Source organism: Panthera tigris, chromosome F3 (genome assembly GCF_018350195.1).
Source record: "Panthera tigris isolate Pti1 chromosome F3, P.tigris_Pti1_mat1.1, whole genome shotgun sequence".
Taxonomy (NCBI): Eukaryota; Metazoa; Chordata; class Mammalia; order Carnivora; family Felidae; genus Panthera; species Panthera tigris.
The window spans coordinates 22,070,207-22,091,035 of record NC_056678.1 but is presented as its reverse complement, the minus strand read 5'-3'; the positions used below and the strand labels follow the sequence as shown (position 1 = coordinate 22,091,035).

The window sequence follows — 20,829 nt, the reverse complement described above, 5'->3', positions numbered from 1 at the left end:
GGCTGTCAACCCACAAAAGGAAACTGGAAAGAGCTTTCTAGAGAGAGAATATTTGAGTTGAATGTAAAAATATAAACAAGGGTTAGGCTGTAAAGGGGAAAGGTATTTCAGATAGAAGTACATGACTATGAAGTTCTGGAGGTTCATGGAAACATGGACGATTTGGGAAAATGCCTAGGATGGAATCATGAATTTCAAGGTCAGGAGCAGGATCAGGGTTAGAATCACAGCTGTGAAATTATTCTAACTCTGGAGATGGTTATAGTTATGAATGAGAAAATACATACTGAGCACAGAAGGAAGAAATTGTGGCCAAGGATGGCACTCAAGAGAGCCACCCCACTTTGCAAAATGAAAAGAATAAGAACCCTTGAAGTAAACAGAAAGGGCCAGAGAAGAGGCAGAAGAGAGTTAAGTTCTAAAATCCAAGGGAGGAGGGAAATATTTCAATCTAAAGAGAATGTGATCAACAATGTTAAATGCTGAAGAAAGCACAGGTTAACTATGGATTGTAAAGGGAAATCATGGGTTACAGGTGACCTTTCAGAGTGTACTTTCAGAAGAATAGAAAGCCATGAACAAGTGAGCCTGAATGGCCACCAAGAAAACCCAGAACTACTGATGTAGACAGGAGCTGGGAAAATATTTTATCTTGTCATGGAAGCATTCGTTTCCCTTCAAAATTTTCTGTGGTAGTCAATCTTTAACACAAATCTAAATCTGCTACAACCCTTATAAAAACCATTCAGTATCTCCCCAAAGCTTACAATATAAATTGTCTGTGTTTTCAATACCAGTTGCATACTTCCCTTTCTTGTAAAAGGATGATATAACCCACCATTGCCATGTGACTTACGGTGACTTCCATTGGATGAGTTTGTATCCCAGGCCATTATACTGGGCTTGTTCATATGACTTGCTTTGGCCAATGACATATAAGCAGATGAGATGTTTACTTCATCCAAGCAGAAGTTTTAAGGACCATTGTGTGTATCCAACTTCCTCCGAGAATTCCTGTCCCACATAAGGAATGCTCCTTAATCCTGGGTGATCTGAGGGGAAGACATGTGGAACAGAATCATGGCAGATGACCCACAGCCACTGATATGTAACATGAGGAAAATTTAATGTTTGTCATTAAGCCATTAATACTTTTTAGTTGCTTGTCATTTCTGCAAAGCTAATTAATACATAATTTGGTAACGAATTTGGACCTAAATAAGAGAGTGGCTGATGCAGATTTATATCTAAGACTGATCACATTAGCAAGTTTTGAATATAAGATAATGCTTTTATGATAGGACGAAACATCTTTATAGCCCTCTGTGTCACTAGTTTTGGATCTTAAGTGTTCAGCTTTCATTACCATGTGGAATAAAAAGACAAGTTTATTCCCGTTTTTCTAGTGGGGTTTTACCCTCGTACTCTTCTCTTGAGTAGTGACATTTCAACATGACCATTATTTAGTTATCATGGACGTACAGATTTTTAAACCTATTTTGTAACTACAAAATTTAGGTATTTATCTTTTAAAATTACCATGTAATGTATGGGTGACTAGCAGAAAATTAATAATATATGACTGTTCTTAGGCTTTGCCCTTTTCATATACACTGGAGAAGGTTCTCACCTACTCTACATTTGGAGAGGGTTATGTAGAATCTGTAATTCCCCTTACTATTTGGGAAACAACATAAATGAAAATCAGAATTCTTATTATCCCACTCTTCTCGGAATATTGCAACTGTTCCCAACTGAACCATGTGGGTAATGGCTTCAATATGAATCAATATACATGTTAGCTTACTCCTTTGTGGCACTCAGCCCATCTCTGACATCCCTCATCCCTGAGCTTTACCTGAGCCACAGTTAGTCTCTCCTCCCATCTCCAAGCATAGCTTCACCTGCTCTCCTACCTATTCCTGACCCTATCTCCTTCCCAAATCTCACTCAATTTCACAAATTTAATCTATGTCTTAATGGTGAAATTCAAGAATGGGGTTTAGATGTGGGTAGAGATTAAGGTGTTTGTGGCATAAGTTATTGAATGATTTTTTTTTAGTAGTGGGTTCCTTTTAAGGTTTTATCAAAATACAACATAAATTTCTTGTTACTATGTCAAAACTGTCATATCAAATACTTTTTTCTATTTCTTTCTGCTTTCCCATTTGTTACCATTTTTGATGAATCAGGGATACTTCTCTGTAATTTGAAATAAATCTTTAAAATAACATATGTGAGGTCTCTGTATTTTGTTCTTGGCCTCTTTGATGCCATTAATTGTGAGTTGGCCTGAGATGTAAAGCTTGGTAGAGAGCAGAGCCATTCAGATTGATCTCAGGACTGGTAAATCCCAACCAACAGTCTATAGATTTGTTAAAAAAAAAAAAAAAAAAAAAAAAAATATATATATATATATATATATATATATATATATATGTATGTATGTATTTTTTTAAGCAATAAAGTTCAAGGAATAGCCCAAGCAAATTATACTAAATATATGTACATATTTTCAGAGTCACACCATTTAAGACTCAGACTGAGAAAGGTTTTAGTTATCATTCTCCCTGGAACACCTATCTCTTGACACCTTCTCCATCAAAACTGCCTCCTTTCTTTCCTTTCTTTCCTCTGTAGCCAAGCCAAGAATAAAATTCTAAGCAAGCTTCGTGTGAGTTAGAGTCTTTTTTTCCCAACAGAGCTTCTACAATTCTCTTGTCAGCTTGCCCAGCTTGGCATCGTTGTTCAGAAAAGTTGTGTTCCTTAGTTTGTCTATTTCTTAGTGACATAGAGGTATTAAAATCTAAACCCTAGGCTGGTGAACAATATTCATGCCTATTAAGTCCCAGTGCTATGACTCCAGGTCTCTGAACTTGGCTGCAGTTAGTTTCAATCACTTGTCTGATTGTGAGCTCCCAGTTTATTACTCTTCCGCCACTGCTTATAAAATCATTTCAGAATCACTTTATAGATTCCTTGAGTGGTATCTCTCAGATTAAAAATGCTTCTTTCTCTGATTATAATATTTTATTGTTAACCCTCCCTAATTAGGGACATTTCATGTTATCTAACCTTTTTTGGGATATTCAGTAAAACTGGTATTGCCATTGCTATTTTAGGGCAGCCCCACTTTCAGTTGCTCCGCATGTTTATATGACCTACTTTATTTGTGCTTCATTAACAGAAGCCAGACCTGCTCGTATGCTCCCGAAGGAGATGCCAGGGCCCTTCTAGACTTGGTCTTAAGTTCATAGTCAAGCAAACCTGGAGTTTTTCAGGGTAGACCATAATGACTCTTTCAGATTTTAAGTCCTTTTCTGAAATTCCATATCTATATGATACCAAAACAAACACTGATGCAGTGAATCAAGTAACTGGTTTATTCAGGAAAATTCCATTAGATTGCAGTTTTTACTTTCAAAATTATGGAAAAATTTTGACAAAATATTACACTGATCTTACTATGTATTTTGAGCATTTGGGGATCAAAATTACTGAAAATTCCCTGTCTAGTTTTCTGTCCATATAAACTAGATAAGAATGTTACTAAAGTTTTTCATGGAAACAGGAATTTCTCACTTTGATGCAATATGACTCAATGAATGTATTAGCTTTTCTTTCAGACCATCAATTTACTTTTTTTCTCCTGAGAAAGACTTGACTTTTTTCTTGATGGTAATTTTACTAACCAAACAATTTTTTCTTTTTTTTCTTTTTTTTCAATATATGAAATTTATTGTCAAATTGGTTTCCATACAGCACCCAGTGCTCATCACAAAAGGTGCCCTCCTCAATACCCATCACCCAATCTCCCCTCCTTCCCACCCCTCCCAACCCTCAGTTTGTTCTCAGTTTTTAAGAGTCTCTTATGCTTTGGCTCTCTCCCACTCTAACCTCTTTTTTTTTTTCTTCCCCTCCCCCATGGGTTTCTGTTAAGTTTCTCAGGATCCACATAAGAGTGAAAACATATGGTATCTGCCTTTCTCTGTATGGCTTATTTCACTTAGCATCACACTCTCCAGTTCCATCCACGTTGCTACAAAGGGCCATATTTCATTCTTTCTCATTGCCATGTAGTATTCCATTGTGTATATAAACCACAATGTCTTTATCCATTCATCAGTTGATGGACATTTAGGCTCTTTCCATAATTTGGCTATTGTTGAGAGTGCTGCTATAGACATTGGGGTACAAGTGCCCCTATGCATCAGTACTCCTGTATCCCTTGGGTAAATTCCTAGCAGTGCTACTGCTGGGTCATAGGGTAGGTCTATTTTTAATTTTCTGAGGAACCTCCACACTGTTTTCCAGAGCGGCTGCACCAATTTGCATTCCCACCAACAGTGCAAGAGGGTTCTGTTTCTCCACATCGTCTCCAGCATCTATAGTCTCCTGATTTGTTCATTTTGGCCACTCTGACTGGCGTGAGGTGATATCTGAGTGTGGTTTTGATTTGTATTTCCCTGATGAGGAGCGACATTGAGCATCTTTTCATGTGCCTGTTGGCCATCCCGATGTCTTCTTTAGAGAAGTGTCTCTTCATGTTTTCTGCCCATTTCTTCACTGGATTATTTGTTTTTCAGGTGTGGAGTTTGGTGAGCTCTTTATAGATTTTGGATGCTAGCCCTTTGTCTGGTATGTCATTTGCAAATATCTTTTCCCATTCCGTTGGTTGCCTTTTAGTTTTGTTGATTGTGTCCTTTGCTGTGCAGAAGCTTTTTATCTTCATGAGGTCCCAGTAGTTCATTTTTGCTTTTAATTCCCTTGCCTTTGGGGATGCATCAAGTAAGAAATTGCTACAGCTGAGGTCAGAGAGGTCTTTTCCTGCTTTCTCCTCTGGGTTTTGATGGTTTCCTGCCTCACATTCAGGTCCTTTATCCATTTTGAGTTTATTTTTGTGAATGGTGTGAGAAAGTGGTCTAGTTTCAACCTTCTGCATGTTGCTGGCCAGTTCTCCCAGCACGATTTGTTAAAGAGACTGTCTTTTTTTCATTGGATATTCTTTCCTGCTTTGTCAAAGATTAGTTGGCCATACGTTTGTGGGTCTAGTTCTGGGGTTTCTATTCTATTCCATTGGTCTATGTGTCTGTTTTTGTGCCAATACCATGCTGTCTTGATGATTACAGCTTTGTGCTAGAGGCTAAAGTCTGGGATTGTGATACCTCCTGCTTTGGTCTTCTTCAATATTACTTTGGCTATTCCGGGCCTTTTGTGGTTCCATATGAATTTTAGGATGGCTTGTTCTAGTTTCGAGAAGAATGCTGGTGCAATTTTGATTGGGATTGCATTGAATGTGTAGATAGCTTTGGGTAGTATTGACATTTTGACAATATTTATTCTTCCAATCCATGAGCACGGAATGTTTTTCCATTTCTTTATATCTTCTTTGATTTCCTTCATAAGCTTTCTATAGTTTTCAGCATACAGATCTTTTACATCTTTGGTTAGATTTATTCCTAGGTATTTTATGCTTCTTGGTGCAATTGTGAATGGGATCAGTTTCTTTATTTGTCTTTCTGTTGCTTCATTATTAGTGTATAAGAATGCAACTGATTTCTGTACATTGATTTTGTATCCTGCAACTTTGCTGAATTCATGTATCAGTTCTAGCAGACTTCTGGTGGAGTCTATCGGATTTTCCATGTATAATATCATGTCATCTGCAAAAAGTGAAAGCTTAACTTCATCTTTGCCAATTTTGATGCCTTTGATTTCCTTTTGTTGTCTGATTGCTGATGCTAGAACTTCCAACACTATGTTAAACAACAGCGGTGAGAGTGGGCATCCCCGTCATGTTCCTGATCTCAGGGAAAAAGCTCTCAGTTTTTCCCCATTAAGGATGATATTAGCTGTGGGCTTTTCATAAATGGCTTTTATGATCTTTAAGTATGTTCCTTCTATCCCGACTTTCTCGAGGGTTTTTATTAAGAAAGGTTGCTGAGGGGCGCCTGGGTGGCTCAGTTGGTTAAGCGTCTAACTTCAGCTCAGGTCACGATCTCGCGGTCTGTGAGTTCGAGCCCCGAGTTGGGCTCTGGGTTGATGGCTCAGAGCCTGGAGCCTGCTTCTGATTCTGTGTCTCCCTCTCTCTCTGCCCCTCCCCCGTTCATGCTCTGTCTCTCTCTGTCTCAAAAATAAATAAACGTTAAAAAAAAAATTAAAAAAAAAAAGAAAAGAAAGGTTGCTGCATTTTGTCAGAGGCCTTTTCTGCATCGATTGACAGGATCATATGGTTCTTCTCTTTTCTTTTATTAATGTGATGTATCACGTTGATTGATTCACGAATATTGAGCCAGCCCTGCATCCCAGGAATGAATCCCACTTGATCATGCTGAATAATTCTTTTTATATGCTGTTGAATTCGATTTGCTAGTATCTTATTGAGAATTTTTGCATCCATATTGATCAGGGATATTGGCCTGTAGTTCTCTTTTTTAACTGGGTCTCTGTCTGGTTTAGGAATCAAAGTTATACTGGCTTCATAGAATGAGTCTGGAAGTTTTCCTTCCCTTTCCATTTCTTGGAATAGCTTGAGAAGGATAGGTATTATCTCTGCTTTAAACGTTTGGTAGAACTCCCCTGGGAAGCCATCTGGTCCTGGACTCTTATTTGTTGGGAGATTTTTGATGACTGATTCAATTTCTTCGCTGGTTATGGGTCTGTTCAAGCTTTATATTTCCTCCTGATTGAGGTTTGGAAGTGTGTGGGTGCTTAGGAATTTGTCCATTTCTTCCAGGTTGTCCAGTTTGTTGGCATATAATTTTTCATAGTATTCCCTGATAATTGCTTGTATCTCTGAGGGATTGGTTGTAATAATTCCATTTTCATTCATGAGTTTATCCATTTGGGTCATCTCCCTTTTCTTTTTGAGAAGCCTGGCTAGAGGTTTGTCAATTTTGTTTATTTTTTCAAAAAACCAACTCTTGGTTTCGTTGATCTGCTCTACCGTTTTTTTAGATTCTATATTGTTTATTTCTGCTCTGATCTTTATTATTTCTCTTCTTCTGCTGGGTTTGGGGTGTCTTTGCTGTTCTGCTTCTATTTCCTTTAGGTGTGCTGTTAGATTTTGTATTTGGGATTTTTCTTGTTTCTTGAGATAGGCCTGGATTGCAATGTATTTTCCTCTCAGGACTGCCTTCGCTGCATCCCAAAGCATTTGGATTGTTGTATTTTCATTTTTGTTTGTTTACAAATATTTTTTAATTTCTTCTCTAATTGCCTGGTTGACCCATTCATTCTTTAGTAGGGTGTTCTTTAACCTCCATGCTTTTGGAGGTTTTCCAGACTTTTTCCTGTGGTTGATTTCAAGCTTCATAGCATTGTGGTCTGAAAGTATGCATGGTATGAGTTCAATTCTTGTATACTTATGAAGGGCTGTTTTGTGATCCAGTATGTGATCTATCTTGGGGAATGTTCCATGTGCACTCGAGAAGAAAGTATATTCTGTTGCTTTGGGATGCAGAGTTCTAAATATATCTGTCAATTCCATCTGATCCAATGTATCATTCAGGGCCCTTGTTTCTTTATTGACCGTGTGTCTAGATGACCTATCCATTTCTGTAAGTGGGGTGTTAAAGTCCCCTGCAATTGCCACATTCTTATCAATAAGGTTGCTTATGTTTGTGATTAATTGTTTTATATATTTGGGGGCTCCCGTATTCGGTGCATAGACATTTATAATTGTTAGCTCTTCCTGGTGGATAGACCCTGTGATTATTATATAATGCCCTTCTTCATCTCTTGTTACAGCCTTCAATTTAAAGTCTAGTTTGTCTGATATAAGTATGGCTACTCCAGCTTTCTTCTGACTTCCAGTGGCATGATAAATAGTTCTCCATCCCCTCACTCTCAATCTAAAGGTGTCCTCAGGTCTAAAATGAGTCTCTTGTCGACAGCAAATAGATGGGTCTTGTTTTTTTATCCATTCTGATACCCTATGTCTTTTGGTTGGTGCATTTAGTCCATTTACATTCAGTGTTATTATAGAATAATATAGGTTTAGAGTCATTGTGATGTCCTTAGGTTTCATGCTTGCAGCGATGTCTCTGGTACTTTGTCTCACAGGATCCCCCTTAGGATCTCTTGTAGGGCTGGTTTAGTGGTGACGAATGCCTTCAGTTTTTGTTTGTTTGGGAAGACCTTTCTCTCTCCTTCTATTCTAAATGACAGACTTGCTGGAAAAAGGATTCTCGGCTGCATATTTTTTTCTGTTCATCACATTGAAGATCTTCTGCCATTCCTTTCTGGCCTGCCAAGTTTCAGTAGAGAGATCAGTCACGAGTCTTATAGGTCTCCCTTTATATGTTAGAGCACGTTTATCTCTAGCTGCTTTCAGAATTTTCTTTAACCTTGTATTTTGCCAGTTTCACTATGATATGTTGTGCAGAAGATCGATTCAAGTTACGTCTGAAGGGAGTTCTCTGTGCCTCTTGGATTTCAATGCCTTTTTCCTTCCCCAGATCAGGGAAGTTCTCAGCTATGATTTCTTCAAGTACACCTTCAGCACCTTTCCCTCTCTCTTCCTCCTCTGGAATACCAATTATGCGTATATTATTTCTCTTTAGTGCATCACTTAGTTCTCTAATTCTCCCCTCATACTCCTGGATTTTTTTATCTCTCTTTTTCTCAGCTTCCTCTTTTTCCATAATTTTATCTTCTAGTTCACCTATTCTCTCCTCTGCCTCTTCAATCTGAGCTGTGGTTGTCTCCATTTTATTTTGCAGTTCATTTATAGCATTTTTTAGTTCCTCCTGACTGTTCCTTAATCCCTTGATCTCTGTAGCAATAGATTCTCTGCTGTCCTCTATACTGTTTTGAAGCCCAGAGATTCATTTTATGACTATTATTCTAAATTCACTTTCTGTTTTATTGTTTAAATCCTTTTTGATCAGTTCGTTAGCTGTCCTTATTTCCTGGAGATTCTTTTGAGGGGAATTCTCCCGTTTCATCATTTTGGATAGTCCCTGGAGTGGTGCGGAACTACGGGGCACTTCCCCTGTGCTTTCTTGAATAACTTGCGTTGGTGGGCGGGGCCGCAGTCAGACCTGATGTCTGCCCCCAGCCCACCATTGGGGCCACAGTCAGACTGGTGTGTGCCTTCTCTTCCCCTCCTCTCCTAGGGGCGGGATTCACTGTGGGGTGGCGTGGCCCGTCTGGGCTACTTGCACACTGCCAGGCTTGTGGTGCTGGGGATCTGGTGTATTAGCTGGGGTGGACCGGCAAGGTGCACAGGGAGGGAGGGGCAGGCTCAACTCGCTTTTCCTTTGGAGGTCCACTTTGGGAGGGGCCCTGTGGCACCAGGAGGGAGTCAGACCCGCCAGAGGGATGGGTCCGCAGAAGCACAGCGTTGGGTGTTTGCGTGGTGCAAGCAAGTTCCCTGGCAGGAGCTGGTTCCCTTTGGGATTTTGGCTGGGGGATGGGCGAGGGAGATGGCGCTGGCAAGCGCCTTTGTTCCCTGCCAAACTGAGCTCTGTCGTCCTGGGGCTCAGCAACTCTCCTTCCTGTTGTCCTCCAGCCTTCCCGCTCTCTGAGCAGAGCTATTAACTTATAACCCTCCAGATGTTAAGTCCCGCTTGCTGTCTGAACACACTCAGTCCGGCCCCTCTGCTTTTGCCAGCCAGACTTGGGGTCTCTGCTTGGCCGGTCGGCTGCCCCTCTGCCCCAGCTCCCTCCCGCCAGTCCGTGTAGCGCGCACTGCCTCTCCGCCCTTCCTACCCTCTTCCGTGGGCTTCTCGTCTATGCTTGGCTCCGGAGAATCCGTTCTGCTAGACTTTTGGTGGTTTTCTGGGTTATTTTGGCAGGTGTGGGTGGAATCTAAGAGATCTGCAAGACGGGGTGAGCCCAGCGTCCTCCTATGCTGCCATCTTCCCTCCAAAATCAAAAAGCCCCATTTTCCCCCAAACAATTTTTTCTAATATAAAATCAGATAACTTGTTTAAACGAAGTTTTTGTAGAAGCTAACAGGAAAATATATACACCTTCAAGGAGTTTATTAGTTTTAAAATACTGGTTGAAGAGCATAAATTCAGTATAAAATATTACTGAGAATAAAGCTGAGGGTGGAAGCAAATTTTTCCCTATCAATCTAATGAAAAGTTAAATGTGTTCATACTGCAACTTAATAATTTAGCAGATTGCTATTTACTTCTTCATATCTTTCATTATCATATTATTTCTAAAGAAATATGTTAGAAAAATAAATGGACAGTGTAAAACAAAAACCTAAGTTGTAAACAGCTTTCCTAATTTTCCTCCATTTTTTAAAGAAAACTTCCTAAAAGTGTGACATTTCTTAGATCTACTCTCCTCTTGCTGGCCTCAGAGAAACTGTGGTATGTGTGACAGAACACCAGTTTCTATCAGGTAATGAGAAGTAACGATTCTATAATCTATGATTGACACAAGACTAGTATGTGATTGTACTAAGATACGTATTCAGGTCTTCTGACGGTCCCCAGGCTTTTCTCTCTACACCACATTCTTATCTCTGTACATTGTTTTGCTTTTTGAGAACTAAGTGATTATCATGGCCCATATACAAAAGTAAGGCTCAGCCATAGACTTAGGCAATTATACCCTACAAACCCTCTAATCTACTTATATTGCAATCCTTTGGGTCAGTGCTGTAGAAACATGTTACAAGTGAAGCAGTGTCAAAGGAAGGCCATTCAAGAAATTTAGTTCAGATCCAAAAATGGACCTCTTACTCCTACAAACATCTATTTGTTGCTTATTATATCCCAGGCAGTAGACACTAGGGAACCCATGATGAACAGGACATTGTTTCAACTGCCTCAAGGAGATGTACTCTAATGAGGAAGATGGATAAGAATGTGAAACCAAAAAACAAAACCCCAAAAAACAAAAAACAACAAACTGATATAGCAAATGAAATATCATATGGGATTGCACAAAAGTAGTAGGAGAGAACCTTAGGTGGTGGTGGGCAGTGGGGGAAGGGAGCCACTTCTAAATGAGTACTGAAGGAAGAGGAGTTTTTAAGATGATGTCAGCCGAGTCTATAAATGGGGTGGGGCAGAGTATGGTAGGCAGGAGGAATTGCTAGGGGAAGGCCCTGGGTAATAGAAGACTATGCTACTGTAACAAAGGCTAAGGCAACAGTGACTTAAGCAGGTTTAATCCATTTCCTTCTTACCTAAAGTTCTGATGTAGGTGGTCCATGGCAAACAGGGCAACTTGTACCATGAAGTTCACCCAAGGATGCAGGTTCTTGGGCATGGCTTTTGTATTGTGTTCCAAGGTGATTATTTTACAGTTGACCAGCAGGAAATGGAGAAAAAGCAAGCTAGTTGTACTATGTTTTTAAAAACATGAATAGAAGCTTCATACCTGAATTCTGTTCACATCCCTTAGCTGAAACCTAGTTACATGAGCACACATAGCTACAAAGAAAGCTAAGAAATCTTTAGCTCTGTGGCCACGTTCCTACCTGAAACTTCTATTACTACAGAAGAAGCAAAGAACAGATATCAAGGACACAAATGTCAGCCTCTGCCAAAGTCTGGCACTTTGGTGGCCCAAAAATCAGAGTGTACTCCTAATTTTTTTACACACAGAACACGTTCACCCCTATTCTAGAAAGAGAATCTCTAAGTATTATTTGTTTACTGCATTAGCTCAAAGTCCAGGATTGCTAAGTGATGCAAAATCCAATCTCTGGGTGATATGTGTGCTTTCAATTAGGACTGAATGTGGATCTTTTGATCCAGTGATCTAAAAACCAAAAAAGAAAAAAAAAAAAACGTTTTCTCCTCTTCCAGGACCAGTATACCAAGATGGGATAGGAATCAAATAACTGCAATACAAACCCCTATTCAGAAAATGAAAGAATTGGAAATGCATGAGAATTGCTGATCTCTAGCAATTTTCAGATTCCACTGGAAGACATTAGAAAAACTCCCTACCCTGACAGTAAAAAGTAAGTTTGGTTACTCTTTCAATCCCTGAATCTGCTGTCAGGGAGGGATTCCCCCACCCTCTGTTTTCTGTGGTCATATTGCAAGTGGGTAGTAGGGCTATGTCCTCATTAGGAAGTTAAGCATCTTTCACACCTGCTTCCTGAGGGTACAGGTTTAGGGATCCAGATTTTGCTTTAGAGATTTAAAAAAAAATGTTACAGGCTTTTGTTAGCCAGGTTTGCAAGTTATTTTTAGCAATAAATTTCCCTCAGAGTCGGTATGCATCTTGTGTTTCCAGGTAACCACAGCAAAGCATATCATCTGGGCTTAGGGTGATTGAAATCTCTGGTCTTCCCTTCATGCTCTGTCCATACCTGCCACTCACCCCCAAATTAAAGTTGTCTGAAAGAAAACCTTCAGTTGGAAGGCAGCTCTCTCAGTCTGAATTTTGTCAGTGAAAATTTTTACCAGGAGCAAGTTCCCATTATCTGTCTGGTAAATCTTAAAGGGCATGCTTGAGAAAGGCTAGGCTACAGCTTGTTTTTCTCTTTGCCACTTCTTTAGAGCCAGAATCACCTCTTATAACTAGCACGCATTCATGACTGCCTTACGACTTTGGTAAGAGGTGAGAAGCAGCTGGTTCACACTGACAGGAGTTTTTCCAATTATTTCCACTTGAATTGTAGGCTCTGTCAGCATATGGTTGGTGTGCAAGTGTTGCAAGTGACAGTTTTACTGAAACCTTTTGCACCATAAAACAAATATGCCTAAGTTTTCACTCTGTGATGTCTATTCTTTTGTCACCAACTACCCAGCCACCAAGCTAATACCACATATTTTCATTTTTGTTGCAATAATGCCCAGATTCTAGGATTCAAATTCTCTATCAATAAAGCTTTAATGCAAGAAGCAGAAACCATTTTAGTTGTTTTAGAAAAAAGGGGATTGAATCCACTTAGTTAGCTGAGACTCAAGGAAATTAACAAATTAACAAATTGTTAGATTGACTAGCAAAATAGATTTGGAGCAGAATTGACCTTTTGGAGAAGTTCTTCATTCTGATAAAATCAGGAAGAAATTTTAAGGTTGTCCCTGGAGATATTGAGTCCGAGAACACACCCCTGTATCTGTAATCCAAAAATCAGAAAAACAAAACCAAGATGTTACCACTGGTGCTGTCACACTGCTCTTCATCCATGGAGGTGGAATGATGATGTGGAAAAACCATGCTTCCACAGTGTTGCTTTGCCAGAAGAAACTGTCAAACCTGCAGAAAGATGGTCTTCACCCACTTCTGCCTTCCAAATCTCTTGCTAATGCATTTATTTGGTGAAATTTAATTCACATATAGAACTCAAGAAGCAAGGGAGTCTAGAAAATTATTTACCTTTCAGCCTCTGTGGTTCACTGATACTCACTGGAAAACTGGAGGGATAGATGCTGACTGAAAATTAATTACAATATGCAAAGTCTGATTGTAACTGCAGCCAAGGAGAGGATGTAATCAAGGGAAGGAGGGCAGTATAAAAAAAGTGTGGAGGACAGAAACAATCCAGATTTAAGGGATGAACAGAGGAAGAAAAACTCCCAGAGGAGGCTGGAACAGAGAGGTGGAAAGAAAACCAGGCGAGTGTGCTGTTGGTATCTATGAGAAGGGAGCATTAAAAGAAAAAGGTGACAACAGAGTTGAAGACTGCTAAGGTTGATGGGTGGTGGGAGGGAGGGGAGGGTGGGTGATGGGTATTGAGGAGGGCACCTTTTGGGATGAGCACTCGGTGTTGTATGGAAACCAATTTGACAATAAACTTCATATATTGGAAAAAAAATTAAAAAAAAAAAAGAAAGGATCGGAAATGGTAGCTGGATTAAGTAAAAAGGCATAAACTCGGTGATGGTATTTCATTGAGTGACAGGAGTAGAAGACAGATTCAGTGAGCTGAAGAATCAGGAGTCAGGGAGTATAGACAACTGTAGCAGGAACTTTGGGCATAAGACTGTAGGATAGATGTAGATATTAGCTCGAAGTAGATTTGGGGGAAAGAAGAGAAATACTGTTTTTCTTGCTCTTTTTAAGGTAGGAGAGATTGAGAATATTTAAATATTCAGTAGAAAGGGTAAGAAGGAATTGAGAAGTTGAAATATAGAAGGAAAGGCAAAAACTAACAGAAGATGGTTCTTGAAGGCAGGAAGAGATGGAATCCAGGGCAGATATGGACAGAATGCTATGGGGGAGAAATAGGACATCTTTTCCATTGTAGCAGAAGAGATAGCAAAGGATGGGTCTAGATGCAGGTAAAATTGGATGGTGAGACATGAGACTGAAAGAAGCCCACTGATATTTTCTATTTTTTCATACATACAAGTAGAAAAGTTTGTTAAATTGAGGAGACACCTAGTGAGTTAAAATATTCATGAAGAGTTGAGAATATTTGATTCTGTCTGTATATCACAGATCAATAACCTTCTGGTAAAATTGATTAAAGTTTTTCAGTTGCTAGTAGGCTGAGAGAGAAGAGGTACTGAGAGTGTAAGTTAATTTCCTAGGGCTGCTGTAATAAAGTTCCACAAACTGGGTGGTTTTGAACAATAGAAACATTGTCTCATAGTTCTGGAAGACAGAAGTCTAGAACTTTAGTGTTGGCAGATCTATGCTCCCTCTGAAGGAACTAGGAATAGATCTGTTATAGATGTCTTCTAGTTCCTGGTAGGTTCTTGGTTTATAGCAGTGTAATTCCAAGCCTTATGTGGCATTCTCCCTGAGTGTATGTCTCTATCCAAATTTCCCTTTTTTATGAGGACACCAGATTAGGAGCTCACCCTACTCTAGTATGACCTCATCTTAACTAATTATATCTGCATGATCTTACTTCTTTTTTTAAAATTTTTTTTTAACGTTTATTTATTTTTGAGACAGAGAGAGACAGAGCATGAATAGGGGAGGGTCAGAGAGAGAGGGAGACACAGAATCTGAAACAGGCTCCAGGCTCTGAGTGGTCAGCACAGAGCCTGATGCGGGGCTCGAACTCACGGACCGCGAGATCATGACCTGAGCCGAAGTCGGACGCTCAACCGACTGAGCCACCCAGGCGCCCCATGATCTTATTTCAAAGTAAGGTCACATCCTGAGGTACTGGGGGGTTAGAACTTCAGCATATGAATGGGGCAGCACAATTCAACCCATAACAGAGTCACACTCCTAGAAACCAAGGGATAGAAAGTTGTTAATAGCAAACCCTCTAAATCAGGAAGGGATAAATACTGTTACATGCAGCTGAAAATAGAGTGGCAGAGATGGATAGTGGAGTCATCCCTTAAGAATAGTAATGCTGCGGCACGTGGGTGACTCAGTCTATTAAGCATCTGATTTTCTATTAAGCATCTTGATTTTGGCTCAAGTCATGATCTCACAGTTTGTGAGTTCTAGCCCTGCTTCAGGCTCTGCGCTGACAGCATGTAGCCTGCTTGGGTTTCTCCCTCTCCCTCTCTCTCTGCTCCTCTCCCACTCATGCTCTCTCTCTCTTTCTCTTTCAAAAATAAATAAAATTTAAAAAAAGAATAATAACGTCTATGCCCTAGGGTTATTATGAGGATTAAGGGAGATAATACATATAAAACATTTAGCACAAAACCCAGATTATGTGAAAAGCATTCAATAAACGGTTATAGATCCTGGCTTCCTTTCAATAAATAACAGTTACTACTATAAAAATGACACTAATAATAGTAACTGTATTCTTCAATTTATTTATTTATTTATAATATACAAACTCCCATCTGTGCTAGTCCCTGTTTTAAGAATAGGAATATAAAGTAGATTAAAATTAAATATTTGTTGAATGAAAGAATGAGTGAGTGATCTTACAGTGTAGTGGGGCAGAAGGGTATTACAAACAGTTATGGGCCAGTGAAGCAAATGCTAAAGGTATACAGAGTTAAATTGGAGAGCTAGGGATAGCGTCAGCATGAGATGATAGTTGAATATTTACCTAAGCCTGAACACCTCTAGAGTGATAGAAAGTAGGACCACAACAATGACAATTTTTACATCATTGACTCAGTTACTTCATTGAAATTTACAGTAAGTGCGCTGTTGCTACCCAGACTATGTTAGCCTGTTTTTATAGTGGCAGTTCCATAAAGCTAAGGGATTGATTTTCTAATTTTGGAAGTTTTGAGTCAGAATATAGCTTCAAAGAATAATTGAAAGTATTATAAGTAGAAATCATGCATAATTATAAATAATATTTGATGAGAATCTTTGAAACACATCAAGTTTTATTTATTTATTTTTAAATGTTTATTTTGAGAGAGAGAGAGAGAGAGTTTGTGAGTGAGGAAGAGGGAGAGAATTCCAAGCAGACTCTCTGTTCTGTCAGCACTGAGCCCAATGCAGGACTCAATCTCATGAACCATGATCATCATGACTGGAGTCAAAATCAAGAGTCAGATGCTTTGCTGACCGAGCCACCCAGGCACCCCAAAACATATTGAGTTTTAAAAGTTTAAGGTCTTTGATTACAAAGAAACATGAGATGATCATGTTTATAAAAGCTAAAAAATAGTTAATAACACCTAGAACTAACTCTTAAAACAAAGATAATAGGAGTACTCATTATTTCTCATTTTCCTCTTTCCCTTCCCCACCTCTTAAAGTCAGACGTGGAGTATCCCTTACTTGACTGATGAAATCTGAGTAGAAAGGATACTTGTCAGTTCCACACTCATAAGTCAGTGTGTGATAAACCACACTGGCTTTATCTATCTCAGTGATCAGATAACATTGCCTAGATAGTGGTGCCCCATCAGCCTGTGTGTCTGAGTGACAGCAATCACCAGGCATGTACAAACCTACATGGCACAGGTGAATGAAAAACTTTTGTTATGCCAAACCACTGAGATTTGGGTAGTGTTTGCAAATACAGCATAACCTAGCACTTTCTATTAATACAATAATTGAAATTTAAACCAGCATTTAATGCATCAGTATCTTTGAAGTTACAATTAGAAGCTGTTTTCTCTTCTTTCCTCTCACCATGAAATCTTTGTCAAATAATAGACAAATATCCCTTACAATAGAAAGGACCTCTTAATATCTTGCAAAGTGTTTCAGAAGGTTTGTCACCTCCTTAAACTATAAACTTTTTTTTTGAGTTTTTGGGGCCATACAATTTTTTTTTTTATGGAGAGAACTCTTCATACTTTTTATCTAGTTCTTCACGAAGTTCATAACCCATACATGATTGAGATCAACCACTATAGAAGCCTGTATTAATAAGTTCCTGCATCAGTGAATATAGGTGCATGACAACTTCACATTAACCAGTTAATGGTAGCTATAGTCAGGATGTGAGTTGGAGAGAACACTGTTTTGGAGAGTTTAATAAACAGTAACTAAGTACAGATCTCTAAATTAATTCATGCATCTGGTATTTTGACCTTTAAATTTGTTAAGTTTTTCCATCATTAATAGCTCTCCAGTATATCACAGCATTTTTTTAAGGGTGACATTGGATGGAGTATTGTTTTATCAAAGGATTCTGTTTACCAGTTTCTGAATTGGATTTATGGAAAACACATGTGAACACACATATATACACACACCCACATGCACATACACACATGCACATGCATACACATGTACCTTGTAGAAATTCAATCAAAAGAATAAGCTGAAAGACTCTTAGCTATTACTGTGGAGTTCATAGTGTATTCTGTGGAGCCCTAGGTGCATCATGGATAAGAGAGAGGTGGGTCTGGGGGCTCTCTGTGCTCCCATTCCTACTCCTACTTCAACTAGAGCAGCTCCTCTTGTGTGTTTTATATGATGTTTTCTGTCTCCCTCTTTCCCATCCTCAACAGAGCTCCTGCTTTAAAAATGTTCAAGAACCACTAATGGAAATTGTACATTTGAGCATAGTGAGCTATCTCCAAGAACCTGAAAATGAGGTTGACCTCTGAGAGCTAAACTGAAATCCAAACTAAGGAAAGAGATAAAAAAAAAATAGGCAAAATCATTTTGAAGAAAGAGGATGGTTCTCAGGTCTGAATATTATTTGACTCAGAAAATAAGTAATATTTATATTTCTAAAGAAATAATGTACCCCTCAGAAAAGACTGAAGCAAGGGCGGGGTGATCAATAATAGACCATGGAGCAATGAAAGACAGAAAACTTCTCCATTTCCACTCCCAAACAGAAAAACTTAAACGCATGGATCCATCAGATTATGTTTGTTGAGCTCAGAATGCTCTCCTTATCTCTTGACATTCTACCTCAACCCAAAGAGAAGAAATTTTCTACCAAGGGAAGAAGGAATTGATAATCAGATTGGTTAAAGACATCTTTCACTGCACCCCATGCAGTGACCTGGTAATGCACCTTGGAGACAATTAGTGCTCACTGGCTCTGTACACATTTGTGACAAATGGAAATTAAGTTCTGAGAGATTAACTTGATTTACTAGTAAGTCCTGACTCACAAAGTTATGAGGTTAAACCATATGAAACTGTCGATATCCAGCCATTTTTAGCCTACAAAACTGGAGGATGCATATGGTTCCATATAGTGCTATTCACATGAACTGAGTTTAGATTGAATCTAGCTCCAATTCTAGGCTCTTTTCATTGTGTAGCATTGCCTTCTTTGCAAAATGTTTGAAATTTATTGATTGCCCATTTTTGAGAAGTGTATTTTCTTATTTTCTGTGATTAAATAAGGAAAATCTTGGATTGGCCCTTTGAGATTTTGCCTTGCAGTCTACAGGACCATTGGAAAAGATGAAGAGGTGTTTATAAAGACTCATTTGGAAACAATGCGTTGGATGGATTGGAGGACAGTCTTATGTAAAAAGACAAGGTATGAGAGGAGCCAGTAGACCAAGTAGAAGCATTGAACCCAACAGGATAGAAAGGATGAGATGAATCCAAAGGGGAAAAAAAAATGACCAGGAAACTTAACTTTTCCACCCTTGCCAGAGGGGCACTAAAAGAGATCACACCTTACCTTTTGGGACAATCCAGCCCTGCCCAGGTCTTTCTAAAGTACAATCAGTAAGTAATCAGACCTGATATCCCATGTGATGACTCAGTTATTATGCAATGAGAGTGAGTCACTTCTCTTCTGTCTACATTTTCTCTCTGGGCTGTCTTTTCCAATTCCATACCCTAGACTGCCAACTGAGTGGCAATGATTTGCAAATCGTTATCTCTTGCCCAGACCTCTCTCTTGGCTACAGACTCTACCTAAAGGACAATGGAATATCTTTACCTGGTTGTCCCAGAAACATATGAACTCAGCATATGAAAAGTTGAGCTAATAGATTTCCCCACTAATTGAATCTTTCTTATATTTCTATAATTTGTTAATATCAAACTAGGACTTTATCTTAGATTATTCCTTCTCCTCCATCCTCAACATCTAATCTATTCTTCTAACCTGTCTTTTTTAAAATCTCCTAAACATCTCCTCTCTATTTCCATAGCCAAAGTTCAGTTGCACATTAATTTTTACAATGGCCTCTTTACTAATCTTTCTTCCCTATTTTAAAATACAAAAATGCTGATTTAGAGTTGGCTTAGGGGGTTAGTTGGTTAAGCATCCAACTCTTGATCTTGGCTCAGGTTAGTTTCTCATAGTTTGGGAGTTCGACCCCCACATTGGGCTCTGCACATGTGGAGCCTGCCTGGGATTCTGTCTCCTCTCTCTCTGTCTCTAACCTGCTCACGTGCTCTCTCTCAAAATAAATAAATACACTTAAAAAATGTTTAAAAATGATGATTTAAAGGGGCACATGCACCCGGATGTTTATAGCAGCACTGTCAACAATAGCCAAATTATGGAAAGAGTCCAAATGTTCATCTACTGATGAATGAATAAAGAAGATGTGGTATATATCTATAATGGAATACTACTCAACGACGAAAAAGAATGAAATCTTGCCCTTTGCAACAACGTGGATGGAACCAGAGTGTGTTATGCTAAGAGAAATAAGTCAGAGAAAGACAAATATCATATGATTTCACTCATGTGAAATTTAAGAAACACAACAGATAAACATAGGGGAAGGAGAGGAAAAATAAGATAAAAACAGAGAGGGAGACAAACCATAAAAGACTCTTAAATACAGACAACAAACTGAGGGTTGCTGGAGGGAGGTGGGGGGCAGATGGGCTAAATGGGTGATTGTCATTAAGGAGGGCATATGTAGGGATGAGTACTGCGTGTTAAATGTAAGTGATGAATCACTGAGTTCTACTCCTGAAACCAATACTATGTTGTACATTAACTAACTTGAGTTTCAATTAAAAACCATGCACACAAAAATAAAAACATGCACTAATATTTGTATTCCAATTTTTAATTGGAATCATAGACAATAATAAAACATAAGGGTGTAGGTGAGTATGGTGAAAGAAATAGACATTGTACCAGCTGTAATCAGGTCAAATGAATCATAGTCTTGATCAAAATAAATGGTCAATGATGCTTGAGTTCATCACTGTCCTTCTGGGTGTTGTCTAAGAAGACTTGTCTCTGGAACTGAGGTCATAACCATGTAGGTCATGGCAGGCTTGTTTTTCATGGGCCAAACAGCATCAAGTTGTCTACTGAAAGTTTAGTTGGAATAAATGATAACATTACTAACAAAGTGGAAGAGGCAATTCATTGGGCTTCTTTGTTGTTTATTGATGTTTGCCTTGTGGACTGGTACTACGTTTTATATGTGTTTCCATCTTATTTTAATCACAGAGTAATGGGAAATTAATATTTTTTTCAATAAACATATGAAAGGCTGTGGAAAAATAAACTAAAATACACTCTTCAAATAAACCACCACTAATTCCCCCTTCAGAAATCATCAGGGAATCAGTTTCAAACTCCTTATGTGGTTTATATTCACCACTTGTTTACTG

General features: G+C 38.9%; 1 long non-coding RNA gene across 1 annotated transcript in view; it reads left to right on the top strand.

The window, feature by feature from the left end:
* The first annotated feature begins 13,706 nt into the window (after positions 1-13,706).
* LOC122235775 overlaps positions 13,707-20,829 on the top strand; it is a 73,767-nt gene continuing 66,644 nt past the window's right edge. Inside the window, exons 1-2 of the long non-coding RNA XR_006213808.1 lie at positions 13,707-14,622; positions 17,778-18,772. This is a non-coding gene — a long non-coding RNA (uncharacterized LOC122235775). The remainder of the gene's footprint in view (positions 14,623-17,777; positions 18,773-20,829) is intronic.